Source organism: Protopterus annectens, chromosome 1.part1, assembly GCF_019279795.1.
Source record: "Protopterus annectens isolate FY-2018-M chromosome 1.part1, PAN1.0, whole genome shotgun sequence".
NCBI classification, from domain to species: domain Eukaryota; kingdom Metazoa; phylum Chordata; order Ceratodontiformes; family Protopteridae; genus Protopterus; species Protopterus annectens.
Window position 1 is genome coordinate 1,740,490,462 of NC_056726.1, and position 5,605 is coordinate 1,740,496,066.

The following is a 5,605-nucleotide window of genomic DNA, read 5'->3' on the forward strand; positions in this document are numbered from 1 at the left end:
AACTCCCTTGCCCAACATTTCCTAGAATTTATAAACTCAAACGCCCTGGTTCAACTGGTCAACACTCCCACCAGAAGTGCCAACATATTGGACCTGGTCATCAATATGGGTTATCAGTGTTCCACACTGGAGGTCAACCCCTCGCTGGTTAGATCTGACCACAAACAAATCACTTTGGATATCCACATTCCGCCCCCACCCCCCAGATAAGAAAACCACCGTGAAAAACTTTTCAAAAGCAAACTTCGTTACCCAAGACCGAGGTGGAAAATTTCAAAGCTCCCATGCAGAAAGATAACGCTGTCCAAGCTGCAAAATCCTTTAATGCATTCTACGGGCACCTACAAGAATACACAGATCATGCCATCCCAAGCAAAACCAAGACTCACTCCTCCAAGAAAAGAAAACCAGTCTGGTGGACTCCTGCCATAAACAAGCTATACAATAGGAGGAGGAAACTAGTACAGAAAAGAGTAAAATCCCAAGAAGGGAAGACATCCCTGATCAGTGTCAGCAAGAAACTAAGATCCCTCCATAAAATCATCCAAGGCGAACTTTGAAAGAAAAATTGCCAAGGACTCCAAAGATAACCACAAGGCATTCTTGAGGTATGTCAAGAATCTAAGTGGCAATGCTCAGATCTGCTCGGAGTTGGTGTAGAATGACACAAAATGCACCAAACCGATATCGCCAACATCCTGGCAGACAGGTTCAGCGCAAACTTCACCCCCCTCTCACCCCCAAGAGGGCCCATAACCGTACCAGACGAATGTAGAGTCCCTGAAATCGCAGACACTCTGGTTAAAACAGCCCTTTCCAAAGCCAAACACACAGCATCAGTGGGACCGGACGGTGTCCTAGGCTGCGTCCTACATGAGCCCGAAGACTAACCCTTCACCTAAACACACTGTCCAAACTCAGCCTCTCCACATAGTGGCGCATAGCAGCAGTTATTCCGCTCCACAAAGGTGGAGCCACAGCAGACCCCGGAACCTATCGCCCTATAAGCCTGACTAGCTTGGTCTGCAAGGCTAGGGAATGCATCATCATGAAACTCATTTTAACAGACATTGGGAACCTCCAAACACTGGACCCTACCCAGTTCGGCTTTAAGGGCAGATCATGCCTCATAAACCTGGTGGACGACTTAGAGACAGTTACCAAGGCTATAGATGAGGGAAAGGTGGTACACGCAGCCTACCTAGACCTCGCAAAGGCCTTCGACACCATTCCCCATTCTGGTATTATAGACAAGCTCACCAGCCTGAACATAAACCAATACATCACAAGATGGGTTGCCAACTGGCTCACGTACAGAACCCACATGGTGAGAGTTGCGGGAGCTAGGTCCAACTCTAAATCGGTTATAAGTGGAGTTCCCCAGGGCTCACTCCTAGAACCCCTCCTGTTCGGCATATACTTCTCAGAGCTACAGGCAAGCACAGGAGGATTATGGCTAACCAAGTTGGCAGATGACTGCAAACTAGGGACTATAATTGACTCTCCGGCTGACAGAGATCCTCCAAAAGGGTCTCACTTCAGATACATGGTGTCAAAATCATGGCCTCAAGCTAAATGCCAAAAAGTGCATAGTCATCCCCTTTGGAGAAAACAAAGTACCCACAAACTACCACATAGGTGGTAGTCCCCTAAATACGGAAGATGTAATAAGGGATCTGGGGACCCAAGTAGATAGTAATCTCACCTTTGATAATCACATTGCCAAAGTGGTTAGGAAATCCTCCTACGTGGCCCACCTACTCACAAAAAGGGTTTGCATCCAGATCAAAAGAGGTCGTTGTGCCCCTCTACTCATCACTCATCAGACCCATCATAGAGTACAACACCCCATTTGGGATGTACCTTACAAGACACCTGCAACAACTGGAAAGACCACAGAAGTACCTCACCAAGAGGATCACTGGCCTCAAACAGATGCCCTATGCAGCTCGACTGAAGAAATTACAGCTGTACTCAGTTGCATACCGCCTACTCAGAGGTGATCTCTGCGTGGGCCATGTCCAACCCAGAATTGATGCACATGCTCCACCTAAAGAAAACCTTATCCCCGCGAGCCACATGCTTTAGGGATCTACACCTCACCACAACAATAAATAGGACTTGCTGGAGGGATAGATGCCTGTCCCAGAGACTTCCCATGCTTTGGAACAAGAACCCAAGCTACATTAAGCAGAGCTCCTCGCTAACTCTCTTCAAAAGAAATCTTGACGAGTGGATGGGAAACAGTTTACCTCGGGGATCACTTCAGTAGCTCTGTTGGACAGAGGCACAGGGAACTAATCTAAGGGGGCGGTGAAAGGCAACTCATTCTGGCTAGGCTTATAAATGCCTTCGGGCAGATAGCCTAGTACCTACCAATGAACCTAAAAAACAAGTGCAGAAGGCAGTAAATTAGAAAGCTACTAACAAGCAGTAATAAGTGCAGAGTAAGAGTGATTGAACAGATAGCATTCAGAAGAGCAACTAAGACAGTTACAGTAAGAGCAGCTGAATAACATTTTTTATTTGAGGGAGGGAACAGAGCAGGATTAAGAGGCTGCAGGGGTTGTCCTTCCCAAATGCTCTTTGTCCACAGTAGGAGTGCCTGAAATCAGAATATGATCTCACTGCACTCCAGTTGAGTGAGCAAATGAGATGGGCCCAGAAGGCGTAGCGAAATACAAATCTGCAAGAGGGGTGGGCAATTTCAAAGCCACAAACATTAACACCAAAATAAGAACAGGGCGAGTGGGTGGGGAACTAACTGTAGAGAGACAGCCACAACTTCAGTTGAGTTAATGTTAAGTGAAAAACCCAAATAAATTACAGTAGTATATGAAAAAGAACAGATAAGTGTACTTAAATTCACTTATACGTCCAGTTGATTTCAGGTAGATGTTTGGACAAAGCTCCGATATTGTGCGTGTCTATAGACAGGGACAGACAGAGCGCTACAGATGGCGAGAGACGCAGAGAGCGCTACAGATGGCGAGAGATGCAGAGAGCGCTACAGATGGCGAGAGACGCAGGTGCCCAGTAGGAAGGTAGCTGGAATAAAGAAGCTGAACCACAACAAAGTAAAATCTTTAATACAAAATGCTGAGCGCTTTCGTGATGTTAACCATTGCTTCATCAGACAGTTCATTCAAACAGCAACAGCACTGAAATACTTTAATTCATTAGTAAAACAACCAATCCTACCACTTAGTTAATTTAGCACTCAGAAATCAGTTAATTACTATGGTTACTTTTTGCCCTTAGTTAATTGCTGAAGTCAGAAAAACTGTTAAACAACATGCACAAAATGTAAAGACAAGAACATGTGGATAAATATCAGTAAAATACGCAAGTCAATGAATAAATACATATACTCATATTCTCCATTTAGTAACTACTTATGTGCATGGGTATAAGCATAAAAATATACATAAAAATATATGTAAATATAAGCAGTACACATTCAACTTAATACATATATTATGCCTAATAAATGCACGTTGTCCACCTAGTAAATACATATGCTTTAATACATGCATCTCAACAAATGCTTTTCTTTAGTGATATCTATGCTAGAAGCAGCTCAAGAAATACTGTCATTGACCCAAAGCCCTGCATGTGTTTATGTAGTCTTCTCTTGTTAATATTATTTTTCATGTATTTTAACCCTCTAGATTTTTGCACTGGCTTCAATGGAACACCATCATTTAAACCCAAACTTGTATGTGCTCTTAAATGCAAAATCCATTTTACTTCCATTAACGGGAGACTGCTAGAAAGGTGCTTGGTATCGCATCTGGACAGAGGAAGGACGACAAGGAGATATGGTGGAATGAGGAAGTACAGGAGAGTATACAGAGACAGAGGTTGGCAAAGAAGAAGTGGCATTGTCAGAGAGATGAAGAAAGTAGGAGTATAAGGAGATGAGGTGCATGGCAAAGAGATAAGTGGCGAAGGCTAGGGATAAGGCATATGAAGAGTTGTATGAAAGGTTGGACACTAAGGAGGGGAGAAAAGGACTTGTACCGATTGGCTAGACAGAGGGACCGAGCTAGGAAAGATGTGCAGCAGGTAAAAGTGATAAAGGATAATGAGGGAAACATACTCACAAGCAAGGAGAGTGTGTTGAGGAGATGGAAAGCACACTTTGAGGGGTTGATGAATGAAGAGAATGAGTGGGAAAGAAGGTTGGATGATGTAGGGATAGTGAATCATGAAGTACAATGGATTAGCAAGGAGGAAGTAAGGATAGCTATGAAGAGAATGAAGAATGGAAAGGCTGTTGGCCCAGATGACATACCTGTGGAAGCATGGAGGTGTTTAGGTGAAAAGGCAGTGGAGTTTTTAACCAGATTGTTTAATGAAATATTGGAAAGTGAGAGGATGCCTGAGGAATGGAGAAAGTGTTTTGGTACCGATCTTTAAGAATAAGGGTGATGTGCAGAGCTGTAGTTACTACAGAGGGATTAAATTGATCAGTCACAGCATGAAGTTATGGGAAAGAGTAGTGGAAGAAAGGTTAAGAAGGGACGTGATGATTAGTGATCAACAGTATGGTTTCATGCCAGGAAAGAGCACTACAGATGCGATCTTTGCTCTGAGAGTGTTGAAGTACAGAGAATGTCGGAAGGAGTTGCATTGTGTTTTTGGTGGACAGGTTGACAGACGAGATCAGACAGGAGTCCACTTGGACTATGATGTTTGCAGATGACATTGTGATCTGTAGTGAGAGTAGGGAACAGGTGGAGACCACCCTGGAGAGATGGAGATATGCTCTAAAGAGAAGAGGAATGAAGGTCAGCAGGACTAAGACAAAATGTGTGTGAATGAGAGGGAGGATAGAGGAATGGTGAGGATGCAAGGAGTAGAGGTGGCGAAGGTGGATGAGTTTAAATACTTGGGGTCAGTAGTTCAGACTAACGGTGAGTGTGGAAGAGAGGTGAAGAAGAGAGTGCAGGCAGGATGGAGTGGATGGAGAAGTGTCAGGAGTGATTTGTGACAGACGAGTACCTGTAAGAGTGAAAGGGAAGGTCTACAAGAGGGTAGTGAGACCAGCTATGTTATATGGGTTGGAGACTTTGGCATTGACAGAAAGGCAGGAGTTTAAGCTGGATGTGGCAGAATTAAAGATGTTAAGATTTGCACTGGGTGTGACGAGGGTGGACAGGACTAGGAATAAGTATATTAGAGGGTCAGCCCAGGTTGGAAGGTTTGGAGACAAAGCCAGAGACACACTATTACGTTGGTTTGGACACGTGCTGAGGAGGATGCTGAGTATATTGGGAAAAGGATGATAAGGATGAAGCTACCAGGTAACAGGAAAAGTGGAAGGCCTAAGATAAGGTTTATGGATGTGGTGAGAGAGGACATGCAGGTGGTTGGTGTGACAGAGAAAGATGCAGAGGATAGAAAGAAATGGAAACAGGTGATCTGCTGTGGCGACCCCTAACGGGAACAGCCGAAAGAAGATGATGATTTTCAATAGTATTGTCTGTCCCCCATCCTATAGCTAACATGCTGGATGTGTAAAGCCTGAAACAAAAATATATAGTCATCCCCTTTATCCAATGTATGCTTAAAAAAACCCCCAAAGGGGGGAAAACCCTTT

The 5,605-nt window shown here is 44.2% G+C and overlaps 1 protein-coding gene across 2 annotated transcripts in view; it reads left to right on the plus strand.

Annotated features, from left to right (window-relative positions):
• Positions 1 to 5,605, plus strand: part of ARID1A (AT-rich interaction domain 1A) — a 3,912,194-nt gene that overhangs the window by 968,186 nt on the left and 2,938,403 nt on the right. The window lies entirely within an intron of this gene.